The sequence below is a fragment of the Daphnia pulicaria genome, chromosome 1 (assembly GCF_021234035.1).
Source record: "Daphnia pulicaria isolate SC F1-1A chromosome 1, SC_F0-13Bv2, whole genome shotgun sequence".
Lineage (NCBI taxonomy): Eukaryota > Metazoa > Arthropoda > Branchiopoda > Diplostraca > Daphniidae > Daphnia > Daphnia pulicaria.
In genome coordinates, this window is record NC_060913.1 from 36,041,940 (window position 1) to 36,055,756 (window position 13,817).

The 13,817-nt window shown below is 38.6% G+C and overlaps 23 non-coding genes across 23 annotated transcripts; all 23 read right to left on the minus strand.

The window, feature by feature from the left end:
* Positions 1-27: 27 nt before the first annotated feature.
* LOC124322993 lies at positions 28-146 on the minus strand. The gene has a single exon (XR_006915242.1). It is a non-coding gene; the product is annotated as a 5S ribosomal RNA (ribosomal RNA).
* Positions 147-349: 203 nt separating this feature from the next.
* On the minus strand, positions 350-472 carry LOC124322792. Its single transcript, XR_006915052.1, has one exon. It is a non-coding gene; the product is annotated as a U5 spliceosomal RNA (small nuclear RNA).
* Positions 473-1,046: 574 nt separating this feature from the next.
* On the minus strand, positions 1,047-1,188 carry LOC124322599. Its single transcript, XR_006914873.1, has one exon. It is a non-coding gene; the product is annotated as a U4 spliceosomal RNA (small nuclear RNA).
* A 404-nt stretch (positions 1,189-1,592) lies between these two features.
* Positions 1,593-1,682, minus strand: Trnah-gug. The gene is given in 2 exon segments: positions 1,593-1,627; positions 1,646-1,682. It is a non-coding gene; the product is annotated as a tRNA-His (tRNA).
* Positions 1,683-1,874: 192 nt separating this feature from the next.
* On the minus strand, positions 1,875-2,038 carry LOC124321963. Its single transcript, XR_006914324.1, has one exon. It is a non-coding gene; the product is annotated as a U1 spliceosomal RNA (small nuclear RNA).
* A 509-nt stretch (positions 2,039-2,547) lies between these two features.
* Positions 2,548-2,738, minus strand: LOC124322156. Its single transcript, XR_006914506.1, has one exon. It is a non-coding gene; the product is annotated as a U2 spliceosomal RNA (small nuclear RNA).
* Positions 2,739-3,248: 510 nt separating this feature from the next.
* LOC124322389 lies at positions 3,249-3,470 on the minus strand. Its single transcript, XR_006914677.1, has one exon. It is a non-coding gene; the product is annotated as a small nucleolar RNA U3 (small nucleolar RNA).
* Positions 3,471-4,224: 754 nt separating this feature from the next.
* Positions 4,225-4,343, minus strand: LOC124323004. Its single transcript, XR_006915253.1, has one exon. It is a non-coding gene; the product is annotated as a 5S ribosomal RNA (ribosomal RNA).
* An 857-nt stretch (positions 4,344-5,200) lies between these two features.
* On the minus strand, positions 5,201-5,319 carry LOC124323015. Its single transcript, XR_006915264.1, has one exon. It is a non-coding gene; the product is annotated as a 5S ribosomal RNA (ribosomal RNA).
* A 203-nt stretch (positions 5,320-5,522) lies between these two features.
* On the minus strand, positions 5,523-5,645 carry LOC124322793. Its single transcript, XR_006915053.1, has one exon. It is a non-coding gene; the product is annotated as a U5 spliceosomal RNA (small nuclear RNA).
* Positions 5,646-6,219: 574 nt separating this feature from the next.
* Positions 6,220-6,361, minus strand: LOC124322601. Its single transcript, XR_006914874.1, has one exon. It is a non-coding gene; the product is annotated as a U4 spliceosomal RNA (small nuclear RNA).
* A 404-nt stretch (positions 6,362-6,765) lies between these two features.
* On the minus strand, positions 6,766-6,855 carry Trnah-gug. Its single transcript is given in 2 exon segments — positions 6,766-6,800; positions 6,819-6,855. It is a non-coding gene; the product is annotated as a tRNA-His (tRNA).
* Positions 6,856-7,047: 192 nt separating this feature from the next.
* On the minus strand, positions 7,048-7,211 carry LOC124321964. Its single transcript, XR_006914325.1, has one exon. It is a non-coding gene; the product is annotated as a U1 spliceosomal RNA (small nuclear RNA).
* Positions 7,212-7,720: 509 nt separating this feature from the next.
* Positions 7,721-7,911, minus strand: LOC124322158. The gene has a single exon (XR_006914507.1). It is a non-coding gene; the product is annotated as a U2 spliceosomal RNA (small nuclear RNA).
* Positions 7,912-8,419: 508 nt separating this feature from the next.
* On the minus strand, positions 8,420-8,641 carry LOC124322390. The gene has a single exon (XR_006914678.1). It is a non-coding gene; the product is annotated as a small nucleolar RNA U3 (small nucleolar RNA).
* A 754-nt stretch (positions 8,642-9,395) lies between these two features.
* On the minus strand, positions 9,396-9,514 carry LOC124323026. Its single transcript, XR_006915275.1, has one exon. It is a non-coding gene; the product is annotated as a 5S ribosomal RNA (ribosomal RNA).
* Positions 9,515-10,262: 748 nt separating this feature from the next.
* Positions 10,263-10,381, minus strand: LOC124323039. The gene has a single exon (XR_006915287.1). It is a non-coding gene; the product is annotated as a 5S ribosomal RNA (ribosomal RNA).
* Positions 10,382-10,584: 203 nt separating this feature from the next.
* LOC124322795 lies at positions 10,585-10,707 on the minus strand. The gene has a single exon (XR_006915055.1). It is a non-coding gene; the product is annotated as a U5 spliceosomal RNA (small nuclear RNA).
* Positions 10,708-11,281: 574 nt separating this feature from the next.
* On the minus strand, positions 11,282-11,423 carry LOC124322602. The gene has a single exon (XR_006914875.1). It is a non-coding gene; the product is annotated as a U4 spliceosomal RNA (small nuclear RNA).
* Positions 11,424-11,827: 404 nt separating this feature from the next.
* Trnah-gug lies at positions 11,828-11,917 on the minus strand. The gene is given in 2 exon segments: positions 11,828-11,862; positions 11,881-11,917. It is a non-coding gene; the product is annotated as a tRNA-His (tRNA).
* Positions 11,918-12,109: 192 nt separating this feature from the next.
* LOC124321965 lies at positions 12,110-12,273 on the minus strand. The gene has a single exon (XR_006914326.1). It is a non-coding gene; the product is annotated as a U1 spliceosomal RNA (small nuclear RNA).
* A 509-nt stretch (positions 12,274-12,782) lies between these two features.
* LOC124322160 lies at positions 12,783-12,973 on the minus strand. Its single transcript, XR_006914509.1, has one exon. It is a non-coding gene; the product is annotated as a U2 spliceosomal RNA (small nuclear RNA).
* A 508-nt stretch (positions 12,974-13,481) lies between these two features.
* Positions 13,482-13,703, minus strand: LOC124322392. The gene has a single exon (XR_006914680.1). It is a non-coding gene; the product is annotated as a small nucleolar RNA U3 (small nucleolar RNA).
* Between the last annotated feature and the right edge of the window lie 114 nt (positions 13,704-13,817).

The following is a 13,817-nucleotide window of genomic DNA, read 5'->3' on the forward strand; positions in this document are numbered from 1 at the left end:
TGGATTCACAAAAATAAAATAATTCCATGCCAACAGCATCCCGTATTCCCAAGCGGTCACCCATCCAAGTACTAACGGGACCCGACATAGCTTAACTTCCGGGAGCTGACGAGACCGGGTGAGTTCTATGTGGTATGGCCGTTGACATTAAACTAGACGCAATTACCCGACCATATTCGCCTCTAATCTATTACTTGTGCTTGAGATTTATCTTTTTGAAATACACACTAATCTTACCAAAACCACCGAAAAACTATCAGTTTGTCATTTTACAAATGTTGTCAGTATGTAGTAGTAGAATATCTTTGTTTCCGCATACAGACGTTTTTAATTTTTCATTTATTCAAAGTGCCCAATCAGAAGACCGGGCGTTAAAAAAATAAGTCATATAGACTCATCAATGCTCCTAACCACGGAAATCTTTAGTAAAAGGCGAAAGATTTATCCGGGTATTGATTAGAAACCAGAGTAAATAACAGTGGTATGCCTTGTATTTATATTCATTTCAAAATTTTGAAGTGCGCTTGTAAGGTTTTTTTTCGAAACATGCGTTTACATATCAAAATCCTTGTGCAATTCTTTATCAATGGGTACAGTTATTTTAAAGTAAATATCATGTATAAAGCTCGTTAACATGTTTTTGAACGAAACAGTTGTGCGCAGTGTTATTTTTGAAAAAAATGAACGATCTTTATGGTACAAGCCCAACACGTAGGTGGTGGGATCAGATGTTTACCCCGACATTCACCCTACAGCGGTTAACAATTTATTGAACTTCCCCTTTAAACATGGTGGAATCTTTTCACCTTGTCATTTGGAATCACCTTTTCAAATATTTTCCCCGTGTTCACAATGTTCCAACTGACTGATATTAATGGCCTTCAGCGAACGAATTAATCAGCCTTGTCTGACGTGCAATACCAACTAAATGGAAACAAAAATCACTTATACGATTTCACTTTCACCGTTTAATGTTATAAACACACTATGCAACACTCCAATTTTTCTAACTGACTGTAATTTTTTTTTTCTTGTACGCTGAAATGCTCCTGATGGAGCTATCAAAAATTGCCGACGACAAAGATTATTTCACTTCATCGTGGCGGGGTATTGGTTAAAGTTTTCAACTAGCAATAATCACACCTCGGGAGACCCTCATTGGTTATGATATTGCCACTGCGCAAAGCTAAATTATAATCAGAAAAGCAAGTCTACTTAAGCATTTGCTGAATTCGTTCTGCTTGGACGTGTTGGACCAACAATTTCGTTCAGAAATATTCATTTAGATTACCCTAGGCAAATTTTAATTTCCATCTCCCATTGGACTAATACCAACAGGGGACAGTTCATTACATACATGAAATAATTTTTGTCTTAATATCGGGTCAAATACTTGAAATTCTGTAAATGTGTATTTTTCTTCCATACATTTCAACAACTTCCTGCACACACAAAAAAAGGGAGGGGGAATTTCAGGTTTTCATTCCAAATTGTTTTTCACATTATGAACTATTGAAGTGAGCGAGCATTACTTTCCAACCAAACAAAATTTATAGTTAATCTGCGTGTTGACGTGAAAAATCAGTTTTCAGTGCCGTGACCAGGATTCGAACCTGGGTTACTACGGATTCATATCTAGTAGGTACCACAACGTAGGGTCCTAACCACTAGACGATCACGGCCAATCCATTGGCCATGATGATTTATATTAAAGTAGCTAAACATGAATTTCATTACTTTGTTGTTTCTTCCCAGAAAGAAAATCTGATGCTTCGCGTATTCCCAAGCGGTCAACCCTACCGTTTACTAACGGGACCAGATTTAGTTCAACTTCCGGCAGATGACAAGAATTTTTCTTACATTTATAGTGTGTTCAGGGAACGGCGCGAACGCAGTCCCCCACTACCAAAAATTGTACTCCCGAGTTAATCACATTTGGATTAATCGCAAGGGTCAGCCCATCCTTAGTGCAATGGAAAGGCCTCGCCCTGGAGGAACCACCTTGGTGATCATGGTTGCCTCTGAGCCAGGTAAGTATGATTGTGGATGCTTTTTCACTTTGTTTAATACTTTGTATACAGCAGAACAATATTGACAAAGAGTGTTCAAGTATTTGACTGACGTTTAGAGAATACCACCCACTTTCTTTCATCGACTTGAATTACGAACTCGAGCAAAATATAGTAAATAAAGCTCAGTATTTATTTCATGGTCTTGATCTTTGCAAATACTTTTCAAGAAACAAATTGCTTGTTTTTTTTCATTTGGTCGTCCAATTGGCAAATAAGAAAATAAGAAAATCGACTTTTCATATGAAAATACACGCATCTTCATATTTTAAAAAAAAACATCACATCGAAAGATGAACAGTACTAATTAGTTAACACAATCAAGTACGTATTTTTTTATGCTTTTCTTGATATTACGAAAAAAATACAATTAGAAAAAATTACAAACATGTCTACATGACAGTTTTGCAATTATACATGGTCTTTTATTATACGGTGCTAAGACAATTTCTGTTTTATTCAATATGTTCTCCCTCATAGAGGGTGAGCCGATCCCGGAGGTACTGCAATACCGGGTCAACCCGTGGCGGGAGCAGTGCAAGCACTGTATTCCCACCGTATGCCAAAAATCAGTTTAATATTCTGGGGTCCATTTGAACCCGTATCAGATATTAAGCTGATAAGAACAGATACTACACTTTGATCTTAGCCAAAAGGCCGAGAAGCGATAATGTTACAAGGATTACTGCCCAAAATAACCACTGAGGTTCAACACATTTCCGGTGGTGTACGAAGAATACTCATATCACTCAAAACATTCAAGAAATGCTATAAAATATTGAGTTGTTCATTTTTCCAGACGCGACCACTTGATGCTTATAAAGTTCATTTTCATTTGTTTTATTATGCTCATACTGTATTAAGGGAGATACAATTTACGCTGAAGGCGTTGCAAATTTTACTCTCGTTATCACACTAGGTCCTTTTTTTTCAGAATATGGCTTTGCCACGCCACCTGACGACAAAAGCTCTGAACGATAATTAATCATGATTAAATAACAATAACTAAAAGAATGCAATACGATCATAAAGTCATGACACATCCTCAAATTGACCAACCTCACTTTCACAATTTATTTTGCCATACAAGCAGATGATTTAAGGACACGAATACCTGGAATTATTATTAAGATTTATCTCTTTAGATTTTCAAGAATTTAAATTTGTTTTATCATCTCAACCACTCTGAACACGCTAGTTTCCTTCCGCTATTTCACATGGATTTAACGGAAACGGTCCTCAATGACTGTGTTTGATGCTGTCGAGACAGCTACACTCACAGCCTGTTTCACGCTCAGAAACCAGCGTCTTAACTCGTCATCGTGGGTTGAAAGGAGACAAGTTTCTGGTGGGAAACAAGTCAAGATATACTACAGAAATGATCCTGTGAAGTATGATCTTAAATGCAATGTTATTTTGCAGAACTCTAAATAAGGTTTGTACGATCAATGAGCTTTGGCGTAAATTACAGTGCATAGATCGATATTTCGGAATATTAAATTGAGATTTGCAATACTTGACGCACACAGTACATACATTGTCAGGTCTTGCATTTTGTTCATTTATTGAAACACCGAGAAGCTCTTTAATAGTTATAGAACAAGTGACGAGACCAATTTTGGACACAATAAAGAATCCGCGTGCTCATCAAATCAATTTATTACAGTAATGTATTATCGATTGAGAGCCCATTTATCAGCTGGGTGTTTGGCGTGCACCTATAATCCTGCTTCGGGGAGGCTTGGTAGAGTGGATGGCTTGAGTTTAGGAGCCCTGTTTCGTGATACCGCATGTTGATCAGGTGCCCGCACTAAGCTTGACATCAGCATGGATCTGCTAGAGGAATCTAGTAGGTGCAGGTTAGCTAAGGAGGAGCGTAGTGGGTCAGGAGGGAAACCTAGCAGCCAAAAGTTCCCGTGTTCGGCAGTAGTGGGATCGTGCCAGTGAGTGGGCGTCATGCAACAGCCTCAACAAAATAGCCAAACCTCTATCTTTTTTTTTGTCGTTAAAACTACCGAGATCAAACAAACATGCGTTCTACAATATATGGTATCATTAATCAAAGTCCCAGCAATACCCTTTTCAACTAATACCTAAAGAATACATTATATTCCATGTCTCATCTAACTTGGGGAGCAAAAATAAAATTACACCATGCCAACAGCATCCCGTATTCCCAAGCGGTCACCCATCCAAGTACTAACGGGACCCGACATAGCTTAACTTCCGGGAGCTGACGAGACCGGGTGAGTTCTATGTGGTATGGCCGTTGACATCAATTCAGTCGCCATTACCCGACCATATTCGCCTCTAAATCTAGTTCTAATGCTTGCTTACTTTCTGTTCGAAATACACACCAACCTTAGCCAAACAAACGAGGACATATAAGTACATTTGTCAATGGACAACCGAATATAAAATTTGATAATATTTCCAAACGCCACTATTTTTGGCTAACTGTCATTTTTAATTTTCTCGTTCCGGGGATGTCCGATCAATGAGCCAACAATCCAAGTGTCATAAGGCTAACGATTGCTTCCCTTACTTAGCTTGCGTTGCATAAGGATCTCAGAGTCAGAGAGATTAGATAGAGCTGCCCGAAGAAACCACCAACGTACAAGCCTCTCGGCTGTGCCGTGCGCTTCGCGCTTTACTTAGCTTGCGTTGCATAAGGATCTCAGAGCCAGAGAGATTAGATAGAGCTGCCCGAAGAAACCACCAACGTACAAGCCTCTCGGCTGTGCCGTGCGCTTCGCGCTTTACTTAGCTTGCGTTGCATAAGGATCTCAGAGCCAGAGAGATTAGATAGAGCTGCCCGAAGAAACCACCAACGTACAAGCCTCTCGGCTGTGCCGTGCGCTTCGCGCACGGCGTTTCAAATATCTTTCAGCAACAAAGAGGTTGGAGGACGTCTAGTAGCCTCTCGGCTGTGCCGTGCGCTTCGCGCACGGCGTTTCAAATATCTTTCAGCAACAAAGAGGTTGGAGGACGTCTAGTAGGCAATATCCAGTAAAAAATACGTTCCTTCCATTTTCAACTAATGCCAAAATAATACATTGTAGTCCATGTAGTATCACCCATCTTGGGAAGCACTTCAATTCAATTGGATTCACAAAAATAAAATAATTCCATGCCAACAGCATCCCGTATTCCCAAGCGGTCACCCATCCAAGTACTAACGGGACCCGACATAGCTTAACTTCCGGGAGCTGACGAGACCGGGTGAGTTCTATGTGGTATGGCCGTTGACATTAAACTAGACGCAATTACCCGACCATATTCGCCTCTAATCTATTACTTGTGCTTGAGATTTATCTTTTTGAAATACACACTAATCTTACCAAAACCACCGAAAAACTATCAGTTTGTCATTTTACAAATGTTGTCAGTATGTAGTAGTAGAATATCTTTGTTTCCGCATACAGACGTTTTTAATTTTTCATTTATTCAAAGTGCCCAATCAGAAGACCGGGCGTTAAAAAAATAAGTCATATAGACTCATCAATGCTCCTAACCACGGAAATCTTTAGTAAAAGGCGAAAGATTTATCCGGGTATTGATTAGAAACCAGAGTAAATAACAGTGGTATGCCTTGTATTTATATTCATTTCAAAATTTTGAAGTGCGCTTGTAAGGTTTTTTTTCGAAACATGCGTTTACATATCAAAATCCTTGTGCAATTCTTTATCAATGGGTACAGTTATTTTAAAGTAAATATCATGTATAAAGCTCGTTAACATGTTTTTGAACGAAACAGTTGTGCGCAGTGTTATTTTTGAAAAAAATGAACGATCTTTATGGTACAAGCCCAACACGTAGGTGGTGGGATCAGATGTTTACCCCGACATTCACCCTACAGCGGTTAACAATTTATTGAACTTCCCCTTTAAACATGGTGGAATCTTTTCACCTTGTCATTTGGAATCACCTTTTCAAATATTTTCCCCGTGTTCACAATGTTCCAACTGACTGATATTAATGGCCTTCAGCGAACGAATTAATCAGCCTTGTCTGACGTGCAATACCAACTAAATGGAAACAAAAATCACTTATACGATTTCACTTTCACCGTTTAATGTTATAAACACACTATGCAACACTCCAATTTTTCTAACTGACTGTAATTTTTTTTTTCTTGTACGCTGAAATGCTCCTGATGGAGCTATCAAAAATTGCCGACGACAAAGATTATTTCACTTCATCGTGGCGGGGTATTGGTTAAAGTTTTCAACTAGCAATAATCACACCTCGGGAGACCCTCATTGGTTATGATATTGCCACTGCGCAAAGCTAAATTATAATCAGAAAAGCAAGTCTACTTAAGCATTTGCTGAATTCGTTCTGCTTGGACGTGTTGGACCAACAATTTCGTTCAGAAATATTCATTTAGATTACCCTAGGCAAATTTTAATTTCCATCTCCCATTGGACTAATACCAACAGGGGACAGTTCATTACATACATGAAATAATTTTTGTCTTAATATCGGGTCAAATACTTGAAATTCTGTAAATGTGTATTTTTCTTCCATACATTTCAACAACTTCCTGCACACACAAAAAAAGGGAGGGGGAATTTCAGGTTTTCATTCCAAATTGTTTTTCACATTATGAACTATTGAAGTGAGCGAGCATTACTTTCCAACCAAACAAAATTTATAGTTAATCTGCGTGTTGACGTGAAAAATCAGTTTTCAGTGCCGTGACCAGGATTCGAACCTGGGTTACTACGGATTCATATCTAGTAGGTACCACAACGTAGGGTCCTAACCACTAGACGATCACGGCCAATCCATTGGCCATGATGATTTATATTAAAGTAGCTAAACATGAATTTCATTACTTTGTTGTTTCTTCCCAGAAAGAAAATCTGATGCTTCGCGTATTCCCAAGCGGTCAACCCTACCGTTTACTAACGGGACCAGATTTAGTTCAACTTCCGGCAGATGACAAGAATTTTTCTTACATTTATAGTGTGTTCAGGGAACGGCGCGAACGCAGTCCCCCACTACCAAAAATTGTACTCCCGAGTTAATCACATTTGGATTAATCGCAAGGGTCAGCCCATCCTTAGTGCAATGGAAAGGCCTCGCCCTGGAGGAACCACCTTGGTGATCATGGTTGCCTCTGAGCCAGGTAAGTATGATTGTGGATGCTTTTTCACTTTGTTTAATACTTTGTATACAGCAGAACAATATTGACAAAGAGTGTTCAAGTATTTGACTGACGTTTAGAGAATACCACCCACTTTCTTTCATCGACTTGAATTACGAACTCGAGCAAAATATAGTAAATAAAGCTCAGTATTTATTTCATGGTCTTGATCTTTGCAAATACTTTTCAAGAAACAAATTGCTTGTTTTTTTTCATTTGGTCGTCCAATTGGCAAATAAGAAAATAAGAAAATCGACTTTTCATATGAAAATACACGCATCTTCATATTTAAAAAAAAAACATCACATCGAAAGATGAACAGTACTAATTAGTTAACACAATCAAGTACGTATTTTTTTATGCTTTTCTTGATATTACGAAAAAAATACAATTAGAAAAAATTACAAACATGTCTACATGACAGTTTTGCAATTATACATGGTCTTTTATTATACGGTGCTAAGACAATTTCTGTTTTATTCAATATGTTCTCCCTCATAGAGGGTGAGCCGATCCCGGAGGTACTGCAATACCGGGTCAACCCGTGGCGGGAGCAGTGCAAGCACTGTATTCCCACCGTATGCCAAAAATCAGTTTAATATTCTGGGGTCCATTTGAACCCGTATCAGATATTAAGCTGATAAGAACAGATACTACACTTTGATCTTAGCCAAAAGGCCGAGAAGCGATAATGTTACAAGGATTACTGCCCAAAATAACCACTGAGGTTCAACACATTTCCGGTGGTGTACGAAGAATACTCATATCACTCAAAACATTCAAGAAATGCTATAAAATATTGAGTTGTTCATTTTTCCAGACGCGACCACTTGATGCTTATAAAGTTCATTTTCATTTGTTTTATTATGCTCATACTGTATTAAGGGAGATACAATTTACGCTGAAGGCGTTGCAAATTTTACTCTCGTTATCACACTAGGTCCTTTTTTTTCAGAATATGGCTTTGCCACGCCACCTGACGACAAAAGCTCTGAACGATAATTAATCATGATTAAATAACAATAACTAAAAGAATGCAATACGATCATAAAGTCATGACACATCCTCAAATTGACCAACCTCACTTTCACAATTTATTTTGCCATACAAGCAGATGATTTAAGGACACGAATACCTGGAATTATTATTAAGATTTATCTCTAGATTTTCAAGAATTTAAATTTGTTTTATCATCTCAACCACTCTGAACACGCTAGTTTCCTTCCGCTATTTCACATGGATTTAACGGAAACGGTCCTCAATGACTGTGTTTGATGCTGTCGAGACAGCTACACTCACAGCCTGTTTCACGCTCAGAAACCAGCGTCTTAACTCGTCATCGTGGGTTGAAAGGAGACAAGTTTCTGGTGGGAAACAAGTCAAGATATACTACAGAAATGATCCTGTGAAGTATGATCTTAAATGCAATGTTATTTTGCAGAACTCTAAATAAGGTTTGTACGATCAATGAGCTTTGGCGTAAATTACAGTGCATAGATCGATATTTCGGAATATTAAATTGAGATTTGCAATACTTGACGCACACAGTACATACATTGTCAGGTCTTGCATTTTGTTCATTTATTGAAACACCGAGAAGCTCTTTAATAGTTATAGAACAAGTGACGAGACCAATTTTGGACACAATAAAGAATCCGCGTGCTCATCAAATCAATTTATTACAGTAATGTATTATCGATTGAGAGCCCATTTATCAGCTGGGTGTTTGGCGTGCACCTATAATCCTGCTTCGGGGAGGCTTGGTAGAGTGGATGGCTTGAGTTTAGGAGCCCTGTTTCGTGATACCGCATGTTGATCAGGTGCCCGCACTAAGCTTGACATCAGCATGGATCTGCTAGAGGAATCTAGTAGGTGCAGGTTAGCTAAGGAGGAGCGTAGTGGGTCAGGAGGGAAACCTAGCAGCCAAAAGTTCCCGTGTTCGGCAGTAGTGGGATCGTGCCAGTGAGTGGGCGTCATGCAACAGCCTCAACAAAATAGCCAAACCTCTATCTTTTTTTTTGTCGTTAAAACTACCGAGATCAAACAAACATGCGTTCTACAATATATGGTATCATTAATCAAAGTCCCAGCAATACCCTTTTCAACTAATACCTAAAGAATACATTATATTCCATGTCTCATCTAACTTGGGGAGCAAAAATAAAATTACACCATGCCAACAGCATCCCGTATTCCCAAGCGGTCACCCATCCAAGTACTAACGGGACCCGACATAGCTTAACTTCCGGGAGCTGACGAGACCGGGTGAGTTCTATGTGGTATGGCCGTTGACATCAATTCAGTCGCCATTACCCGACCATATTCGCCTCTAAATCTAGTTCTAATGCTTGCTTACTTTCTGTTCGAAATACACACCAACCTTAGCCAAACAAACGAGGACATATAAGTACATTTGTCAATGGACAACCGAATATAAAATTTGATAATATTTCCAAACGCCACTATTTTTGGCTAACTGTCATTTTTAATTTTCTCGTTCCGGGGATGTCCGATCAATGAGCCAACAATCCAAGTGTCATAAGGCTAACGATTGCTTCCCTTACTTAGCTTGCGTTGCATAAGGATCTCAGAGTCAGAGAGATTAGATAGAGCTGCCCGAAGAAACCACCAACGTACAAGCCTCTCGGCTGTGCCGTGCGCTTCGCGCTTTACTTAGCTTGCGTTGCATAAGGATCTCAGAGCCAGAGAGATTAGATAGAGCTGCCCGAAGAAACCACCAACGTACAAGCCTCTCGGCTGTGCCGTGCGCTTCGCGCACGGCGTTTCAAATATCTTTCAGCAACAAAGAGGTTGGAGGACGTCTAGTAGCCTCTCGGCTGTGCCGTGCGCTTCGCGCACGGCGTTTCAAATATCTTTCAGCAACAAAGAGGTTGGAGGACGTCTAGTAGGCAATATCCAGTAAAAAATACGTTCCTTCCATTTTCAACTAATGCCAAAATAATACATTGTAGTCCATGTAGTATCACCCATCTTGGGAAGCACTTCAATTCAATTGGATTCACAAAAATAAAATAATTCCATGCCAACAGCATCCCGTATTCCCAAGCGGTCACCCATCCAAGTACTAACGGGACCCGACATAGCTTAACTTCCGGGAGCTGACGAGACCGGGTGAGTTCTATGTGGTATGGCCGTTGACATTAAACTAGACGCAATTACCCGACCATATTCGCCTCTAATCTATTACTTGTGCTTGAGATTTATCTTTTTGAAATACACACTAATCTTACCAAAACCACCGAAAAACTATCAGTTTGTCATTTTACAAATGTTGTCAGTATGTAGTAGTAGAATATCTTTGTTTCCGCATACAGACGTTTTTAATTTTTCATTTATTCAAAGTGCCCAATCAGAAGACCGGGCGTTAAAAAAATAAGTCATATAGACTCATCAATGCTCCTAACCACGGAAATCTTTAGTAAAAGGCGAAAGATTTATCCGGGTATTGATTAGAAACCAGAGTAAATAACAGTGGTATGCCTTGTATTTATATTCATTTCAAAATTTTGAAGTGCGCTTGTAAGGTTTTTTTTCGAAACATGCGTTTACATATCAAAATCCTTGTGCAATTCTTTATCAATGGGTACAGTTATTTTAAAGTAAATATCATGTATAAAGCTCGTTAACATGTTTTTGAACGAAACAGTTGTGCGCAGTGTTATTTTTGAAAAAAATGAACGATCTTTATGGTACAAGCCCAACACGTAGGTGGTGGGATCAGATGTTTACCCCGACATTCACCCTACAGCGGTTAACAATTTATTGAACTTCCCCTTTAAACATGGTGGAATCTTTTCACCTTGTCATTTGGAATCACCTTTTCAAATATTTTCCCCGTGTTCACAATGTTCCAACTGACTGATATTAATGGCCTTCAGCGAACGAATTAATCAGCCTTGTCTGACGTGCAATACCAACTAAATGGAAACAAAAATCACTTATACGATTTCACTTTCACCGTTTAATGTTATAAACACACTATGCAACACTCCAATTTTTCTAACTGACTGTAATTTTTTTTTTCTTGTACGCTGAAATGCTCCTGATGGAGCTATCAAAAATTGCCGACGACAAAGATTATTTCACTTCATCGTGGCGGGGTATTGGTTAAAGTTTTCAACTAGCAATAATCACACCTCGGGAGACCCTCATTGGTTATGATATTGCCACTGCGCAAAGCTAAATTATAATCAGAAAAGCAAGTCTACTTAAGCATTTGCTGAATTCGTTCTGCTTGGACGTGTTGGACCAACAATTTCGTTCAGAAATATTCATTTAGATTACCCTAGGCAAATTTTAATTTCCATCTCCCATTGGACTAATACCAACAGGGGACAGTTCATTACATACATGAAATAATTTTTGTCTTAATATCGGGTCAAATACTTGAAATTCTGTAAATGTGTATTTTTCTTCCATACATTTCAACAACTTCCTGCACACACAAAAAAAGGGAGGGGGAATTTCAGGTTTTCATTCCAAATTGTTTTTCACATTATGAACTATTGAAGTGAGCGAGCATTACTTTCCAACCAAACAAAATTTATAGTTAATCTGCGTGTTGACGTGAAAAATCAGTTTTCAGTGCCGTGACCAGGATTCGAACCTGGGTTACTACGGATTCATATCTAGTAGGTACCACAACGTAGGGTCCTAACCACTAGACGATCACGGCCAATCCATTGGCCATGATGATTTATATTAAAGTAGCTAAACATGAATTTCATTACTTTGTTGTTTCTTCCCAGAAAGAAAATCTGATGCTTCGCGTATTCCCAAGCGGTCAACCCTACCGTTTACTAACGGGACCAGATTTAGTTCAACTTCCGGCAGATGACAAGAATTTTTCTTACATTTATAGTGTGTTCAGGGAACGGCGCGAACGCAGTCCCCCACTACCAAAAATTGTACTCCCGAGTTAATCACATTTGGATTAATCGCAAGGGTCAGCCCATCCTTAGTGCAATGGAAAGGCCTCGCCCTGGAGGAACCACCTTGGTGATCATGGTTGCCTCTGAGCCAGGTAAGTATGATTGTGGATGCTTTTTCACTTTGTTTAATACTTTGTATACAGCAGAACAATATTGACAAAGAGTGTTCAAGTATTTGACTGACGTTTAGAGAATACCACCCACTTTCTTTCATCGACTTGAATTACGAACTCGAGCAAAATATAGTAAATAAAGCTCAGTATTTATTTCATGGTCTTGATCTTTGCAAATACTTTTCAAGAAACAAATTGCTTGTTTTTTTTCATTTGGTCGTCCAATTGGCAAATAAGAAAATAAGAAAATCGACTTTTCATATGAAAATACACGCATCTTCATATTTAAAAAAAAAACATCACATCGAAAGATGAACAGTACTAATTAGTTAACACAATCAAGTACGTATTTTTTTATGCTTTTCTTGATATTACGAAAAAAATACAATTAGAAAAAATTACAAACATGTCTACATGACAGTTTTGCAATTATACATGGTCTTTTATTATACGGTGCTAAGACAATTTCTGTTTTATTCAATATGTTCTCCCTCATAGAGGGTGAGCCGATCCCGGAGGTACTGCAATACCGGGTCAACCCGTGGCGGGAGCAGTGCAAGCACTGTATTCCCACCGTATGCCAAAAATCAGTTTAATATTCTGGGGTCCATTTGAACCCGTATCAGATATTAAGCTGATAAGAACAGATACTACACTTTGATCTTAGCCAAAAGGCCGAGAAGCGATAATGTTACAAGGATTACTGCCCAAAATAACCACTGAGGTTCAACACATTTCCGGTGGTGTACGAAGAATACTCATATCACTCAAAACATTCAAGAAATGCTATAAAATATTGAGTTGTTCATTTTTCCAGACGCGACCACTTGATGCTTATAAAGTTCATTTTCATTTGTTTTATTATGCTCATACTGTATTAAGGGAGATACAATTTACGCTGAAGGCGTTGCAAATTTTACTCTCGTTATCACACTAGGTCCTTTTTTTTCAGAATATGGCTTTGCCACGCCACCTGACGACAAAAGCTCTGAACGATAATTAATCATGATTAAATAACAATAACTAAAAGAATGCAATACGATCATAAAGTCATGACACATCCTCAAATTGACCAACCTCACTTTCACAATTTATTTTGCCATACAAGCAGATGATTTAAGGACACGAATACCTGGAATTATTATTAAGATTTATCTCTAGATTTTCAAGAATTTAAATTTGTTTTATCATCTCAACCACTCTGAACACGCTAGTTTCCTTCCGCTATTTCACATGGATTTAACGGAAACGGTCCTCAATGACTGTGTTTGATGCTGTCGAGACAGCTACACTCACAGCCTGTTTCACGCTCAGAAACCAGCGTCTTAACTCGTCATCGTGGGTTGAAAGGAGACAAGTTTCTGGTGGGAAACAAGTCAAGATATACTACAGAAATGATCCTGTGAAGTATGATCTTAAATGCAATGTTATTTTGCAGAACTCTAAATAAGGTTTGTACGATCAATGAGCTTTGGCGTAAATTACAGTGCATAGATCGATATTTCGGAATATTAAATTGAGATTTGCAATA